This window comes from Corvus moneduloides, chromosome 2 (genome assembly GCF_009650955.1).
Source record: "Corvus moneduloides isolate bCorMon1 chromosome 2, bCorMon1.pri, whole genome shotgun sequence".
In the NCBI taxonomy this organism is placed as follows: Eukaryota; Metazoa; Chordata; class Aves; order Passeriformes; family Corvidae; genus Corvus; species Corvus moneduloides.
In genome coordinates this window covers 120,261,642-120,279,361 of record NC_045477.1, presented here as the reverse complement: position 1 = coordinate 120,279,361, position 17,720 = coordinate 120,261,642, and the positions used below count along the sequence as shown (strand labels likewise).

At 49.0% G+C, this 17,720-nt stretch overlaps 1 protein-coding gene and 1 long non-coding RNA gene across 5 annotated transcripts in view; one reads left to right on the top strand and one right to left on the bottom strand.

Moving 5' to 3' along the window:
- The window catches only part of B3GALT5 (beta-1,3-galactosyltransferase 5), a 28,773-nt gene that overhangs the window by 4,739 nt on the left and 6,314 nt on the right, over positions 1-17,720 (top strand). For 2 of the 4 annotated variants that reach the window (XM_032101092.1, XM_032101094.1), the window contains exon 1: positions 10,652-10,917. The exons of 1 other annotated variant lie outside the window; for it this stretch is intronic. The gene's annotated coding sequence lies outside the window, so the exon portion shown is untranslated. Of the gene's footprint in view, positions 1-9,961; positions 10,268-10,651; positions 10,918-17,720 lie in introns of those variants that run through there. One more of the 4 variants, XM_032101095.1, reaches the window with a different exon arrangement.
- On the bottom strand, positions 9,375-10,786 carry LOC116440385. Its single transcript, XR_004238573.1, has 2 exons — positions 10,700-10,786; positions 9,375-9,782 (listed from the first exon to the last, which is right to left on the bottom strand). It is a non-coding gene; the product is annotated as an uncharacterized LOC116440385 (long non-coding RNA).

The following is a 17,720-nucleotide window of genomic DNA, read 5'->3' as shown; positions in this document are numbered from 1 at the left end:
TCTGCTACAACTCGAACATCAGAGGGCCTGGCAGACACTCGATCCCTGTGGCGTCAGCGGGCGGGCTCGGGAACCTGCTCCGGGATAATCCCCCGGGAGGTGAAGAAGCCTCTTTGGGTTACAGACAGACCCCAGCCCGCAGTGCCCGGGCTGGCAGAGATAAAGGTCAGACACTCCTCAAGGGTGCCCTGTCACGCTGTGGGTTTTGTTTCCAAATTAGACGCGGAGCCGACGGCAGAAACTCGGGAAGTTCTTCTTCCCTGCTTGGGGCCATCAGCTGTGGGGTTCTGTCCCTGTGCTCAGGTGAGAGCCCACCTGCAGAGCTGCCCCAGCCCTGGGCCCAGCACAGGGAGGACGTGGAGCTGCTGGAGAGAGGCCAGAGGAGGCACCAGGATGAGCAGAGGGATGGAGCAGCTCTGCTGGGAGGAAAGGCTGCGAGAGCTGGGATTGTTCAGCCTGGAGAGGAGAAGCTTTGGGCTGAGCTCAGTGTGGCCTTGCAGGGCCTGAAGGAGCTGCAGGAAAGCTGGGGAGAGACAATTCCCAAGGCATGAAGGGCCAGGAGCCAGGGAATGGCTTCCCAGTGCCAGAGGGTAGGGTTAGACTGGATATTAGGGAGGAATATTTTACTGTGAGGGTAGAAGGCACTAGAAGAGGTTTCCCAGAGAAGTTTTGGATGCCCCTGGATCCCTGAAAGCATTTCTCAGTGACACAGATGGCTCGCAGAAAGAAAACCCCAACAGCTGCCTTTTGGTCAAAAACTGACTCCAGCAGGAGTAAATTTTTTCCCGTGAGTTGGATGAGCTTTTTGTACAAGGCATTTCCTCTAAAGGAGTTAGATTAAAAAAGACAGGTTCCACAAAAGCAAAGCTCCGTGGCCTTCTTATATTTTGCCTGATTTTTTTTTTTTAAAAAGAAGTGTTTCCCCTCTTTCTTTGTGGGCAAGGGCTGGGAGACACCCTCTGTGCTGAGAAGATGCCAAAAAGGGAACTTCTAACTCCTGTAACCCCTGCCCCCGCTACCAAAGCTTGGCCATGCAAACCCAATAAAAGACTCCAGAGTCTCCAACTGCTTAAAGATTTGATGGTTTAACATTTGCAGCCCAACTCTGACCGAATCCCTAAAAGCACAGAGGTGATATAGTGGGCAAGAGGAAACAAGGACAGGTACATTTACTGCTCAGCTATGTTTTACTGCCCTGTATGAAAGATTAATGAGCTCTGAACTTGTGGGCAGCCAGTTTTCCTGGCCCAACTCACGCTAAAGAGGAGCTGGTAGGGTGCTGACACCCCCGTGTCTGGGTGAGCACAGCCCACCCTGATCTGGGTGGGTCATGGTTTGGATCTCCTGAAAAAAAGAGGGTTGAGAGGGGGAATATAGACTAGAGATCAGATAAAATGCTTATAAACAGAGCAAGTTGTACTATCTGCAAAGTTTGTTGGGTTTTTAAAAAAAAATTTCTTTTCATAGAGTTACAGAATCATTGAAGTTGGAAGAGACCTTCAAAATCACCCAGTCCCACCATAATCACCCCTAAACCATGTCCCAAAGTGTCACATTCCAACACCTCTTGAGCACTTCCAGAGCTGGCAACTCCACCACCTCCCTGGGCAACTCATTCCAAGGCCTGGCCACTCTTCCAGGGAAAAAGGTCTTTTTCTTACATCTAATCTGAACTATCACAACTTGAGGCCATTTCCTCTCATTCTTTCACTTGAGAATCATGTTTCATGTTTAAAAAATGCCATTCCTGTAAAGTCAGCTGTCAAGGAAGCCCTCAGAAATAAATCTATAAACACTCAGCTGGGCACTGCCTTTGTTGTCCACACCTTGGAGATCATATTTCATGGGGCAGAGTGGAAGAGGGCTGAAGTAAAATACACAAGCTGTGGCCACCCTGGCTGCAAGAAGACCTGAACCCTGTATTTGCTGAGGGTGCAGGGAGCAAAACTGGGGCTCTTCAGCTTGCTGTTTGAGCAAGGTCTGCTCCACCAGCCATTTATTTTATTTAGTGACTCTTAAATACCCTCAGGGTGTCGCCCTGTGCAGGGTGAGTGATGCAAGCACCAGCCCAGGGTGCAGGAATGACGGAGATCCTCTCCAGAACCAGACACTTTCATAGAGGGAATGTTGGTCACACCAACCCCACGGAGCTCCAGGCTGGGCCGAGGGGCTGGAAAGCTGGGAAAGGCCCTGGGGGTGCTGGTGCCAGCGGCTGGACACGAGCCCAGAGGTGCCCAGGTGGGCAAGAGGCTGATGGCCCCTGGGCTGGATCAGGAATTGTGTGTCCAGCAGGAGCAGGGCAGGGATTGTCCCTCTGTGCTGGGCACTGAGAGGCCCCTCGAGGGCTGTGCCCAGTTCTGGCTCCTGCAGGAGAGCCCTGGAGGGGCTGGAGCGTGTCCAGGGCAGGGAAGGGAGCTGGGAAGGGGCTGGAGCCCCAGGAGCGGCTGAGGGAGCTGGGAAAGGGGCTCAGGCTGGAGCAAAGGAGGCTCAGGGGGGACCTTGTGGCTCTGCACAAGTCCCTGACAGGAGGGGGCAGCCGGGGAGGTCGGGCTCTGCTGCCAGGGAACAGGGACAGGAGGAGAGGGAACGGCCTCAGGCTGGGCCAGGGCAGGCTCAGGGTGGACAGCAGCAGGAATTTCCCCATGGAAAGGGAGCTCAGGCCTTGGCAGGGGCTGCCCAGGGAGGTTTGGAGTGCCCATCCCTGGAGGTGTCCCAGGAAGGGCTGGAGGTGGCACTCAGTGCTCTGGGCTGGGGATCAAAGTGTGGACTGGATGATCCTGGAGGTCTTTTCCAACCTCAGTGATTCCATGGTTCTGTGTTCCAGCAGCAGGTGGAGGACACAGCAATGGCACCTTTGGCATGGGGGGGCTTCAGCACTGCAGCTCCCAGAGGTCCTGCAGGAGCTGCCTCTCCCCTCTCTCAGGGTCACATCCCCTGCTCCAGCCTGGATCCTCATCCACGAGATCCCCGCCTCATGTACCCGACAAATCCTCCAGCAGCAAAGAAAAAAAGGTTGGAAGCCGTCCATAGAGCAGATGCCAAGTGTGAGCTAAATATCCAGGAAATCATGGAGAAGATGGACATGTGGTTGACCAATATCCACTGTCATCCACCTGAACAAAAAGCCCAACCCAAAACCCAAACAGAAAAAATAAAAGTATATATTTTAATGTGTAAATATTTAAAAAGCATTGATAAGTATTTGTGGAGCCAAGGGTATTACTCAATTTACAAAACCACTGCAAAAAATGCTCTGAGGGAACAGAAAATAGTGTGGTACAGCAAGTGGATGGAGAACTGTACTGATAAACAAGGCTTTCCCTAAAAAATAGGATAAAAAAGTTATAATTTTATTTCAGATGCTGACAGGGCTATATGCTATAGATCAGATCCAGATCTAAGAAATAGAATAAGAATATAAATATAAATAATATAAATATAAACAACAATATAAATAAGTGTTCACTGGATGGCATTTTTTTCTTTGTGAAAAACACTTTTCACTCCTTGGAATTCATCTTGAAGCAGAGTGGAAACATTTCAAAGAGTGACAAAGTCAAAAATATTTCATTTCTGTTGAGCTTTTAGGAGAACTTTTTTGAATTTCCAATTTCTTTGAAGGTAATATTGTATCACATTTCCTCTGCATCCCACTTTATACCAATGCCGTGCCCAGCAGCAGATTAACTTGTGCTCAGCTGGATTTGGAACCTTCTGCTCTATGCAGGGCTCTGCAGGACATGTGCAGGGCAGGGTGGGCTTTGCTTTTTAAATCTGGAAACTTTGGTATACTTGGTTTCAACCCAAATGACCTGAAACTTCTCTCTTGACAAGCTCTTGTTTTGAACCAGATCAAAAAATATTCTATTTGGATACCTCCCCCTTGGCTTTTGCTCTCTTGCTGGCCCAGAATAGGAACAGGCTGATAATAAATTTTAAAAAAAAGCACATTAAACTCAGCAGCTCAGAAGGATCCATTTGTCAGAGCCATAACAGAGTGAACATTTTTTGGCACTTCAATCAGGCTCCATCAAAACCTCCATCATCTCATGCTCCGCACCAGATAACGGCGCTCAGATCAGTCAGGGCTGAGAAAACATTTGCAGGCAGATAAGGCTGGGAGGGAAGGAGTTTATTAAACCTGGCTTTCAGTTGTTGTTTCCCCGGGATCACATCCGTGCCTGGGTGTTGTCCTTCCCTCAGGAGTTAAGGGGACGAGAGCTCTGCCCTGTCCCCGTGGGGAGGCTGCAGATTCTCGGCTCCCAAAGAGGGTTCCCGGGATGGATTGGTCCGTGCTGATCCTACAGCAGTATCGCAGCACCTGGGCTCCATCCTCTGACCTGCACAGCTCCAGGGTGGCCCCTGACCTTCCCCATGGCTCTTCATGACTGACCCTTTTCCTTTCCCTTTCTCCCTTTCCCCTTTTCCCTTTGTCTTTTTCCCTTTTCTGCTTTTTCCCTTTCTTTTTCCCTTTTCCCCTTTCTCTTCTTCCATTTTTCCCTTTTCCCTTTTCCCCTTTCCCTTTCCCTTTCCCTCTCTTTCCCTTTCTCTTTTTCCCCTTTTCCCTTTACCCCTTTCCCTTTCTCTTTACCCCTTTTCCCTGTTCCCTTTCCTTTTCCCCTTTCCTTTTCTCCCTTTCCCTTTATCTCTTTCCCTTTTTCCCTTTTCCCCTTTTTCCCTTTTTCCCTTTTCCCCTTTTTCCCTTTTTCCTCTTTCCCCTTTCCTTTTCCCTTTCCCTTTACCCTTTTTCCCTTTCCTTTTCTTCCTTTCTCTTTCTCCCTTTACCCCTTTTTCCCATTCCCCCATTTCCTTTCCCTTTATCCCTTTCAGTTTTTCCATTTTCCCCCTTTTTCCCTTTCCCTTTCCCCTTCCCTTTCCCTTCCCTTTCCCTTTTCCTTTTCCTTTCCCTTTTTTCCTTTTCCTTTCCCTTTCCCCTTTCTTTTCCTTTTTTCTTTTTTTCTTCAAAATGAGCTGACAGGGCAAAAAAGCCACAAACACACAGGAAGCCTTCACATACTTCCAGTTAATTGCACAGTGGGCAGGGACCAAAACCAAAATCTGCTTTCCTTATTCCTTCAGGCAGAAGCCCTGGAGTGTGTGATTCGATTATCATCAGTGTAAGGGCAGTGCTCTGTGCCTGCTGGGAGAGAGGACAGCTCTGGGGGGCTCGGGGGGTCACTGGTGCCCAGGGCAGACATGGACACCCTCAGCTGTGTCCAGTCCTCGTCCCTCCAGACTGTTCCTCACAGCCAAAGGCTCCTTCCAGGAGAGCTCCAAATGCCACAGGTAGTGAGGGTGAGGTTGTGCTGCGCTTTTCTGGTGGCCCCCAGCATTTCATAACCTGCACTGTTTACTGAAACAAGCCACACGCCTCAGTTAAAGCCTAAATGGCTCCAAGCCCAATCCCCCTAATGCAAAAGGAGGGATGTGGGAAGCTCTGGTGGCACTTGAGAGCGCCAGTGCCACATTTTCATCCAGGGTGCTCTGCCAGGCTCTGGTCTCATGCTCAAGGAGGGACGTGGAGCGACGGGAAGAGTTAACAGGACTCATGCCCTGGAAAGAGCTCAGGACACGGGATGTAATCAGCTGAGATGGCTCAGCCCGGCGAGGGGGATGAGGAGGGAGCTGCCTGCTCTATGTAGGTCATGGCTGAGGCCAAACCTTTGAGCCCTGGCCAGCGTGAGGCCGGCAGGGATGAGGGTGAGGATGGGCTGAAACCCACAGTGCCCTGGCTGCCAGCCCCGAGCCCGTCCTCAGAGGGCAGGGAGAGCTGAAAGCCATGCAGAGCCAGGGTTCAGCCTGCTCTTTGGGGTGGTGAGGTGGCTTTGGCATCTTCAGGAAGGATATGGGGAAGGAATTGTTCCCTGGCAGGGTGGGCAGGCCCTGGCACAGGGTGCCCAGAGCAGCTGGGGCTGCCCCTGGATCCCTGGCAGTGCCCAAGGCCAGGCTGGACATTGGGGCTTGGAGCAGCCTGGGACAGTGGGAGGTGTCCCTGCCCATGGAAGGGGTGGCACTGGATGGGCTTTGAGGTCCCTTCCAACCCAAACCATTCAGTGATTGTATGACTTATCAATGCACCCAAATATCAAAGGGCAGGGGCCAGACTCTTCAGTGGTGCTCAGCAGCAGGACAAGGCAAAAACTGCAACACACAAAGTTTCATCTGAATTTGAAGGAAAACTTTCCTGTGGTGACAAAGCTTTGGAAGAGGCTCCCCAGAGAGGCTGTGGAGTCTCCTTCTCTGGAGGTACTCAAAACCTTCCTGGACATGATTCTGTCAGCAGGAAAAACCCTTCTGAGCTCCCAGGGATTGAAGTAGGACAGGAGACAGCCCCAGGAGCACTGATGGCTACAGGAGTCAGCTGTGGGGATAATACGCAACGCTGGCTACCCACTTGTCTTGTTACCCGCTGATGCAGAGAGTTATTTATGCCTTGTTTGCACAAGTCGTGGCAGAATTTTGCATATTTTGGTCTCATTAAGTGAGCACTGTTCCAAAACCCTCCCCCACCCCATTAGCAGAGGTGCTGTTATAAAATCAGTGAATATAAATCATGCATGGTGAGGTACCTGATGTGTCTTGTCTACCAAAGTCCCTGCACTGTCTGCCAAAGGTGTGGCTTTAGAATCACAGAATGGGTTGGGTTGGAGGGGACCTTAAAATTCATCTCATTCCACCCCCTGCCACGGGCAGGGACACCTTCCACTGTCCCACGCTGCTCCAAGCCCCAGTGTCCAACCTGGCCTTGGACACTGCCAGGGATCCAGGGGCAGCCACAGCTTCTTTGGGCAAAACCCATCAATTTTGCATCAGTAGAATTATAAACCTGTAAATCTGAGGGTAGAAACCATTTTGCTGCCTTACAAGTAGGTTTCATTGGTAACAATTTTCCTCACATTAGATTGATCTGCACTGCTGTTAGTGTCTTTGTAACGTAAACTGCACCCATTGAAGGGCTGAGGCTGTTATTCCAATAAAACTCCTCCTCCTGACTGAAATAAATCTGTGTAGATTCTCTGTAGAAAAATCTTGAAAAGCTCTACATGAACGTTGGGTTTAATTTTGCATTAAAGTGAATATCCTTGAAACTCCTAGTGCAGTCAGCAGTGAAGCCATCAAAACATCCCATTCCTACACCAAGTGGCAGACTGTAAATCAGTGACCCCCTTCAGCTGCAAGAGCTCCTGCCCCCACAGCTGCCTTATCAGCACATGTGCTCAGAGAAACCCAAGGACAGAGTTCCTACTCATATTTTTCATAGTGGTGAGAAAACAAAACGCAGCAAACCTCAACCCCAGGCAAACAATGGCATCTTTTGGTGGGTGTTTGCAGCCTGACCTTATCTCTGCCTGCCTCATGCTCTGACAAACCCGGATGTGGAAATATTTACTGTCGCTTCACCAGGCCATGCCAACCCAGACTTGTCAGAGGAGATGACAGCACAGAGCCACCGAGGCAACCAGCGATTCAAGTTGCTGGTTTTCTGCTTGAAGAATGGATGGGAGTGCTGGGGAGGCTGAGTTTGGGGCTGAGTCTGGCTTGGAAGGCAGAAACACCCCTTGGTTCAAGCTGAATTTTAAGTCATATGAGGAGTGGTTTATGGAGCTGGGGTTGTTTAGACTGGAGGAGGCTCAGAGGGGACCTCGTCCCTCTCTATGACTCCCTGACAGGAGTGGGCAGCCAGGTGGCCTCTGCTCCCAGGGAACAGGGACAGGACAAGAGGGAATAGCCTCAAGCTGTGCCAGGAGAGGCTCAGGTTGGACCTCAGGAAGAATTTCTTCACTGAAAGGGCGATTAGACATTGGAAAGAGCTGCCCAGGGAGGTTTGGAGTGCCCATCCCTGGAAGTGTCCAAGGAAGGCCTGGAGGTGGCACTCAGTGCTCTGGGCAGGGGAGAAGGTGGGCATCGGGCACAGCTGGGACTTGATGATCTTGGAGGTCTTTTCCAACCTAAAAGATTCTGTGAATATCCTGCTCTGTGAGCCCCACCTCCTCCTCATCCACTGAACAGCATCCACGCTCTCATTTTTTTTTTTTTTTTAATTTGATCTGGCGTCTTTTGATGACTAAGGGAACAGGAAGATTACAGTTTAAGTATATAATTTTCATTTGATGTGACAGGTTAAAGCTATGTGCATTTAGAGCAGGCTTAGATTATTTTAGTTCACTTGCAACACTGATTTAAGCCCTGACTCACTCTTTGAGGCCTGACTTCATATAGATATATGTTGGCTTAAGTTTACTGCTAGTGAAATAGAGGCACATGTGTGCAGTACTCTGCTGAAATGCTGGGGTAGGGGTGGACTCACACAGCAAACACAATCCTGAATCAGAGGCAGAGAGCAGCAGACTGCGCTTGTTGGGTAATTTTTTTTCCCCAGCACAAAGGCTTGATATTCCAGAGTTTCTTTTCCTTCCCCCCGTGCCCCTCCCAGACACTGGGCCATGTAATCTGCCCGTGCAGGGAGTGCCTTGAGACCGAGTGCCCTGGAGTCTCCCTGGCTTTGCTGACAGCTGGGAAGCCTAAAAACCGTGGAGAAGCAAATTGCTAAAACTCACAGAGCGGGCTGGGAGCAGTGACCTGGAGCTGACTGGCCTGGCTGGAGGGAGTGGAAACTGCTTTACATGGATTGGCAATGCATTCTCCCCCTCTACACTGCCCCTGTGAGCCCCACCTGCAGCGCTGTGTCCGGCTCTGGGTGCCCAGCATGAGACAGACGTGGATCTGTTCGAATGAGCACAGAGCAGGGACACGAGGATGATCCAAGGGCTGGAGCACCTCTGCTAGAGAGACAGGCTGAGAGAGCTGGGATTGTTCAGCCTGGAGAAGAGAAGGATTCAGGGAGACCTTTGAGCCCCTCTCAGTTAATGTGTTACAAGACAGCTGGAGAGGGACTTTCCCCAAGGGCATGGGGTGATGGGACAAGGAGGAACAGCCTTGATTTTGGGCAGGGTTAGAATAGATACGAGAAAGAAATTCTTCCTGGTGAGGGTGGGCAGGCCCTGGCACAGGATGCCCAGAGCAGCTGGGGCTGCCCCTGGATCCCTGGCAGTGCCCAAGGGCAGGTTGGACAGAGCTTGGAGCAGCCTGGGACAGTGGAAGGTGTCCCTCCCTGTGGCACTGGATAATCTTTAAGGTCTCGTCCAACCCAAACCCATTCTGTGATTCCATGATTTCTCATTTTAGGGCTGCCCTGATGGCAGCCAGTGTGCAGTGTGACGTTCAGCAGCAGTGTGGGCCGAGTTTGGAGCCCCAGCCCCTGCACTGCTTTCCCATTTTCCATGGGAAAATGCCCCGTTTCCAGGTGGAGGGCAGAAGCTTTTGTGTGTGCAGTAGCTGTCAAGACTTTGTAGGTCAGACTGTGACAAAGGAAGTGTTAGCACTTTCCCAAAACTAAAGGAAAGTTTTATTTAGGAACTTGGAGTACAAAGGAGAGAGTCATGCACGCAGAGGGAGGCACAGGCATTCTTAGGTGCCTTAGCTAATGCTTCCTCATTACAGGAAACTAAAACTACACAGGAGTGGGTTTTTTTTGAATAACAAAAAAAATAAAGAAAGCTTTTGGGGCCGTCCTTTCTGCAGCAAATCTGGAAGTGGATCTGGACCTCTCTTCTCGCTCGTATTTCTTCTGCGAAGTACAACAAGCAAACAGCGTTTTGTGTGTCTCCTTAACTACATCTCTCCATCTCCAGCCTTGGAGTGGAGGGGGAGGAGAAAGGGAGCTGCCAGCAGCTCGCAGTGATTGATCTGTCTCGTGTTTTTTCATGCTGCGCTCTAACAACCTGTTTCAAAAAAACGACAATGACAAATCAAAGCGAGTATTTTCTCGCTAGAAATTCACAGTGCCCTGGATCGTCCGCGGGCATTTTTCTATTAAATGCGCTGCTTTATCCATAACGTTTGTCTGGGAATATTCTTTTCTGCTGGAGCTTGCATCCTGTAGAAGAGAAATGTCTTTCCCCCGGAGCCATTTGCTTCAATAATTGTTGTGGTGTGAAGCTGTCCCTGTTGCTGTCCCCAGGGGCCAGTTTATCAAGGAGAAAGTGCTGCAGTTCTCCACGTGCTCCAAGTATTGAAAGTGGCCCGGGAAAGGGCTCGGGTGTCCCGCCTGGACTTGTACTTTGCCCTGAAGCAAAGGCTTGACTGTGCCTGGGGCCGAGGGCTGTCCGGAGCCCAGACAGCTCCGGGATCAAGCAGACGCGGGGGTCCAAGGAAAGGGGCGGTGAGCGGAGCCTGAGGGATGCTGTCACCCCGGGGCACGCACAGGGTGAGGTTTTTTTCCCCTTTCCGCGGGTTGTCGTTCCTCATCAGGAAAAACCCCTCCGAGGGTGCCTCGATGCAGGCTTTTGAGAGGGGGATTTCTCTCCCACTGAGCAAAACAAGGCTGTGCTGCTGGAAATTGGGAGCGCCCAGCCGAACTTTCGCAGCGCCGGGAAGGGCTGGCGCTGCTCTGACACGATTCCCAGCTGCCGCACCTGGCAGGACGCTGCCTCCCCCTCCCATCCAAAATATCCAAAATAAAAACATTCACAGCCAGTTCCTAACCTGCCCTTCCCTGCCGATGGAGCCGCAGCGGTTCAGTGGGTCTGCTCCCCACGGGGGAGAGGGAGGGAGGAAGGGAGGGAGGCAGGAGAGGGAGGGAGAGAGAGAGGGAGGGAGGAGGGAGAGAGGGAAGAGGCAGGCAGGGAGTTCAGGTTACCGCTGCCGCATCGCCGCCTTCCTTCGCTTCTGGCTCCGGAGACGCAGCCGAGGATGAGCCCCTCGCTGGGGATGGCCGGGCTCCGGGGGGACAGGGGGACTCCAGCACGGCTGTAGCCGGCGATCCCGCTGGGAAGAGCCGCCCGCCGCCGGAGCCGCCGGAGGATGCGCTGCGGGCGCCCGGGGTGAGGAGGTGCCTCTTCCTTCCCCTAGCTCCAGGTAGGACCCTGAGCAGCGGCTGAGCCCCTTCACCCGTGGGTGTGCCCTCGGAACCCCGTCTCCGACTTTCCCAAACTCTCCGACGGCCGCGGTGGGTGGGGAGAGGGAGAGGAGAGGGGGCTGCAGGTGTGACCCCGCTCGGAAGACCGGGATCAAAATCCAGCCCTCCCTGTCCGGGGATGTCCCCAGCAGTGCGTGGCCTCACAGTGGGCTCCGGACTGCGATGTCCATCCCCTGGTAACACGGGTATCGTGGTAATTGACACCACGGCAGACTGATTTGGGGGTGAGAACGCCGCAACGAGTAATCTCGTTTGCCCGACTTATCGGGTGTTTTACACGGGGGAACATTTTGGCAGCCCCACATGAAGACCAGGATCAGATAGGACAAAGCCAGGGCAGTGTTCTCCTCGCTGTCCTGCTGGGAGCTTGGATAAAATGCTGAAAAAAGAAGACCAACGAAGCACAGGTAAATAATTAAAAAAGCAGCCACCGCACCTGATCCCGCAAACATTTCTGTGTGTAATCAGCACTTTTAAAGCCAAGTAGTTATTGACAAGGGATTTGGCAGCATCAGGGCCCCGCTGTTGGATTTGGGTTCCTTTGCTTTCTGCCTGAGCCCCACAAGCCAAACGAGGAGCTGGACGCTGTCCCTCCCAGGTCACATCTGCCACGGGACAGCGAGGGGAGTTCGGATGCCTGTCCTGGGCTCTCTCTGCCCAGAGTGGAAACTCCCTGAAGCCCAGGAAGATTTTTCCTCCCGAAGTACCAGACTTGCTGCTTTCACAGACACGAATGCAAAGAGTTAGTTCAACTATTGGAGGAGCATAAAGTTCCAAACACGAAAAAACGACTGTGCCAAGAGGCAGCATGAAACCAAAGGGCAAAGCACAAGCACCAGGCTCACCTGCTCCAAGTGCTCCCCCAGCTTAAAATAGAGGAGGAAAAACATCTGCAAGGTAACATCCTGACAGGTCCTTATCCTACAGTGATATCGTCAGGACTGAGCAGCACTCAAAGATTTAGGAGTAATATTGGAATATCTTTATTGGTAATTTTTCCCATTTTGAATGGGGTTTTTTTTGGTACAATCTGCATAATTATCACTTCAGTGCTATTTTACTTCTTCCTTCATGTATCTTGAGACTGTTTCCAAGGGAGAAGAGCAAGATCTTCATTCTATCTGAAATACCATTTTCAGTTTTATTTCTCTTTTGCATTAAGATGATAAAAAACAACAAGCAGTACTACTTGTAAATGAGGGTGCAATCAATAATTTGCTTTGGGGGCATAGAATTTTTGAAGAATGGTGCTTCTGTAACTCAGAGAACTGGACTTTTGGAGTCCTGGCAGTGGCCACAAGAGCCCGAGGAAGAAAGTTCCTCATTGCTTTGTTTATGAAGATAAGAAGAACGTGAGCTGGATTTTGTTCCTGTTCAGCACAATGAAGAACACAGGTTTACACAGGGTCAGGTTCCTCTGGTTCATCCCATTGTGGACAGCTGCTTATCTGTGCTGAGATCTGATGTTTGGAATGTAGCAAGTAGGGTGAAATTGCTGATCCATGAGGCCATCCTGAAGTTAAATACGCCCATTAGCATCAGTGGTTGAAGGAGAGTGGAGGCACTGTAGGAGTAGAGGGAGCATTAGAAGAAGAGTCTATTAGCACTGGAGAGAAACCCAGAAAGGGATGGTTGAAGGGACGGTTGACTCACCAGGTGAAGGGAGGACAGTGATAGGAGGAGAAGGCTTTTAGGCTGAATGTTTGGGAAGAAACCAAAATGAGAGACCAAGGAGGGAGAGCCCCAGGGCGCTGCTATTTTCCCTGCCTGTGAGAGAGGATGCCCTTGGCTGGCTGGCTGCCAGCTGTGTTTCCATCACCAGTGGAAGTGGATTAAATCAAAAGTGTCCAAATATGCTCCTAAAAAGGCCACAGAGCACCTGCAGTGGGGGTTGGACTGTACTGGGTGTCCTGTGCCGTGTCCCTGCATTGATGGTCCAAGCTCTGCAACAGGATGCCTCCAGCCCCCACTGCAGCATCTTTCTCCATCCTGGAAGAAGGATCTGGTCTTACTGAGTACCCAAACTGAACGTTTTTGTGGGTGTTTTAGGGCCAGGACTCATCCGGAGAATTTTGCAGGTGGCTTGGAAAAGCAAACTGTTATTTTAAAATAGAAGCGAGCTTCCTTAGCTTGGCTAAAGTCCCTGGGAATACATTTCTTTTTGACTCCTCAGCTGCAGCACTTCTTTCCTGCAACATTACCAGAGGAGCTGCACCTCCTGCCAAACTTTTTGCTGGTTTTGAGAGCAAAATCACATTTTGGTCTGAGGATGCTTTTTTGGCTTTTCCAAACAGATGTCATGAGCAAGCGCTCGTGGCTGGGTGGATGAGATCAAGGTGCATTAAGAGCTAATGGCTCTTGATGATTTTTTTTTAATAAAGAGGAAGATGTATCCTCTGCTTCAAAAGAATCCTGTGCCACAAAGGCTTCTCTCTGGCCATGATCTTTATTCTCCTTTAGGCATCTGGGTAGGGACAGAGGCAGAACCCAAAGCCACCTGGTCTGGGCCATTGCAACTATTTTTATAATGGAGATCTCCACACCCGAGGTGACACTTCTTTATCTGCCACTTTTCTGGGTGGATGTGGCCCACAAATGTTTATTCTTTCCTTTGCAAAAATTAAGATGGAGCTATTAAATGGGTGAGTGTTGCCTGCAAAACTCCTCCTGTGCCTGTGCTCTGCCTCTGGGAGAGTGGCTGTGTTTAGGTTGTGTTTATACAATCTGCTGGGACTGTGGTTAACCACCAGTAAATCACCCTCTGTGGTACAGAAAATAGGATTCAGAGGAAGAAATGGTGCAAATTTGCCTCTACAGGGGTGAGTTTAAGGAGTTGTTCTGGGTCAGGTGGTTCTTCTGAAATTGTCTCATAGCTCAGTGGGGCATGGAAGTGAAACTTGCAGGCACTCTTACTCAGTTACTGAATTTTAACCAATTTATAATTTAAAGTTTCTCTATTTTTTTGATCATGGTTTTTCTTTGATTGCTGTGAAAAATGTTTCTTTGCTTATTATAACTGTGCCAGTGTTGGCCAGGCTCTTAAGAATACAGCAAATATCTGTATATATCATACAATTTATACATTTCACTTGTATTGGCTTATATTAAGCTAGAATGTAACATCTCACTCTTTATATTTTTTTTCTCTAGAAAATTAATAACATCACTTTTTTTTTTACTGTACATACTTTTTTTTCTTTTAATTATTTTTAATTCTTTCCTTATTAAAACCTGAAGTGGTAAATAAAAACCAGCCCAATGTTTTTACAAAGAAAATTCAATCTGTTGTTGGAGTCACAGGGTCAATCAGCTAAATGGGTATTAGTAACATAATGACAGAACATAAGCCAGGCAACGTAGAAGGATTTGCAAATCCATAACAGTAATGCTCCTTCTCTATCTGTTGTCTAATTGATGGCTTAGGGACTCCTGCTCTGGGTCTGTGACAGAGTCACTCCCTGTCCATAAAACATTTTGGCCTTTCTGGAGAGCCAGAGGCTAATTTTAAGCATGGAAAGCTTAAAATAAAACCCCAGCCCTCAGAGCCCCTCTCGCTGTGCACATCCCCTCAGCTGGGAACAACTGGGAAAGCCAAGCCCCCACCACAGCAGCCCTGCAGAAAAAATGAGAGAAAAACCAGAGAAAAACCAAAGAGACAAAAATAATCAGGACAAAAAAGAAAGGAAAAAAAAAGGGAGAGGATTTAAATAATGAGCCCAGAAACTCAGTGCTGAAGTGATAGAAACTGGTGTGTGTGGAGAAGAGGAACAGAGCCTTGCTCTGTCTTGCTGCTGGACTGACAAGGAGACACCATCCTGATAGCAGAGGCTGGTGAGACATATCAGAGGGAAAAAGGTTCAGTAAGGGCAGCACAAAAAGTTTTTCCCTTGCCCTGCACTTTTTTTGGGTTTCCACCCTTTTTCCCTGCCAGTTTGGGCGAGCACACTGTTAATACATGTTGCCCTAAGACCCTCCCTTTGAAAAGTAGCATTTTAAAGTGCCAAGAGGGAGGCATTCAGCCTCATCACCTTGGTGGCTGCTCATGTGCAACTCTTCCAGCTGGAAAAGTCACCCCTGGCTTGGGAGGCTCCACAGGGCACAGGGCGGGAGCCAGCCCAAGTTCCTGGCCTGTCCCCATGAAACCCTCTATTTCAAGCAGAGGTTCACCACCCCTGGTTTTGGCAGCCCTGTGTGGTAGCTGGGCAGGTGCTGCTGTTCCTGACAAGGAAAGTGCCAGGCCATGTCCTGCTCCAGGAGGGGAGGGACACCAAAAAACTGCTGAGCCTGAGAGCCCTGGCCATCCCTCCCTGCCTTCTGAGCTTGAGCTGCAGGGGACACCAGGCTGCCCATGTGTGTTCCCATAAAAACGGTGACCCAGCTGCTGCTGAACCCATTGCATTGCCAGAGATGTCATTTTGGAGAGCTCCAAACCGGCCCCTGCTTCTCTGAAACACTTGCATTTAGGAAAAAAATAAATGTCCTGCTGTTCTTGACATTTTCTTATTATCTATGTGCGCTTAATCCTTCTCTGTGTCATGCTGAGCTTATGAAAAAGCAATTTAGGGGCTTTATTCCAAGGAAAAGCGGGAGTTAGCAGCTATTGCTAGTCCTTATACCAGGGCACATGTTACAGTCAGTGACTGGGAAAGGAAAATGGGAATAAGGCTGCTGACTTTAACTGTGCAGGATTTGAGGTTGTAGCTCCTGGTCACACTCTTAAAAGCCGTGCCTCTGATTTTGGGGCTGCAGCTGTTTGAGTCTCTTTACAAAGTGAGGACTCTTGCAGGTGGTGCAAAGCACTTTGATCATTTGTGGTTTGGGATTTTCCCTGGCTGATGTGTGTGACCTCAGTGCAAAGACAGCACCAACCATCCCCTGGACCCAGTGGCCCAACTGGAGCTTTGCCCCAGAAAAGTTAAGAAAAGTTTGCTTCTTTAAATTGATATTTTGAACCTGTTCCTCAGGGAGACTGCAGACCTACTTCTCTCTCTCTGCCTCAGGCCAGACTGCTTTTCCTGAACTATATGGCTCATAGCCCTGATCTCTTGGTGCTGTTCAGATAATTACACTCATTAACAGACCTAAAGGAGACATCAGGTTAATTTTGATGGAGTAATTGGGCTCTGTCACAGGAGTTACCATGGCCTGATCTCTGGGGAACACGAAGGGATTCCACCAGGGTCAGTGGTGTGAGCAGAGAGACCCTAAAGCCAACCTGCTGCCTGTGGCAGGATGCAGGAGGGAGTTTGTGGAAATAGGGACTTGTAGAGAGTGCTGTGGTGTGGGATTTGGATCCCAGACCTTGGCCACCTTCTTCATTGGGTCACAGTGAAAAATACCATAGAGAACAAACATTTTCAGCTCCCCTGAAGCTGCTGAATAGACCTTAAAGTCTAACTGGCAAAAAAACCCCAAAATAAAACAATGTGAAAGTGTACCCAGAGGATGATAAAACATGTCTGGGACCAGTGGGGAAACAGATGAAGAGGCCTCCAGTGGGTTTTTGGCAAATTATGTAAAAAGAAGCAACAGAAAGAAAGTTAGAAAAGTTTATTCCTGCCAATTTTGGTGTCATTTCTGGTGAACCTACACGGGACAAGTGCCTGGTCTCCTGTGAAGCCTGGGGGGGTCTCTGGATTTTTCATCCTGGCACTGTAATTTTTCAGCAGAAAATCACAGATTCCCCCCGATTCGTTTGGGACACAGGTAGGATCCCATTGTGACATTAAGGCACTCTTTTGGGTTTGGGAATCCTGACCATATAAAATGTCTGAATATTGGTATTTTGGAATTGGGTACTTTAGAATTTAATATCTTGAAGTTGGGTTATTTTGATATTTTGAAGCTTGATGTTCTGATGTTTTGAAATGGAATTATTTTAGTGCTTTGGAACTTGGTATGCAAATATTTTGAAACTGGGTTACTTTAGTGTTTTGGAACTTAGTATTTTAATGTTTTAAATATGAGTTACTTTGGTATTTTAGAACTTAGCCCTCTGGTATTTTAAAACAGAGATTTTGAAACCTGGTTTTCTAATATTTTGGCGGAACAGCTACCAGCATTTAGATTGTCAAGGAAAAAAGAAAGTTTAAGACTTAGCTGTAAAGTCCTGTGCATAGAGGACTGAAAAGGCTGGCTGCAGGCATAGATAAGAGAGAAATAAAATGTTTGGGAGGAAAGTAAAAGTTGCCTAGCTCCTATTTTCATAGGACAACCCTCAGATGATATTAGAATAAAACTACAGAAAAGCCAAGAAATGGACAGTTTTAATACAGGTAAACTACTTGATGTTGTAAGAGCAGTATATCAAAATGTGCAAATCAAAAAAAAAAGAAAAAAAATAGGTAAAAACTAAACCAAAAATGATAGCAGTTCTAAAAGAAAACAGCAAAAAATTCTCGTCCCCAGGGAGGAGCCTTGAAACAGGGGAAGGGGTTCAGTTCCTCAGCCTTCATTAGGAAGATTGGGAACAAATCAATGCACATTTCATAAAAAACATAGATACTGGAGGCAGGAGGATCCTCAGGTAAAACCCAGGACTCCTCCAAACCCTCTCATGGCAATAGCAGAACCTCTGGTAACAGCCACACTAAGAAATGAAAAACTGGAATTTTTAGTAGGCACAGGAACCAAATACTCATTATTAAATACCCTGCAAGGTAATAAGTGATGCCTCCATCACAATTGTTGGTGCCACAGGAACTTGTGAACTGCGCCCCTTTTTCAAACCAGTTAAGTTCAA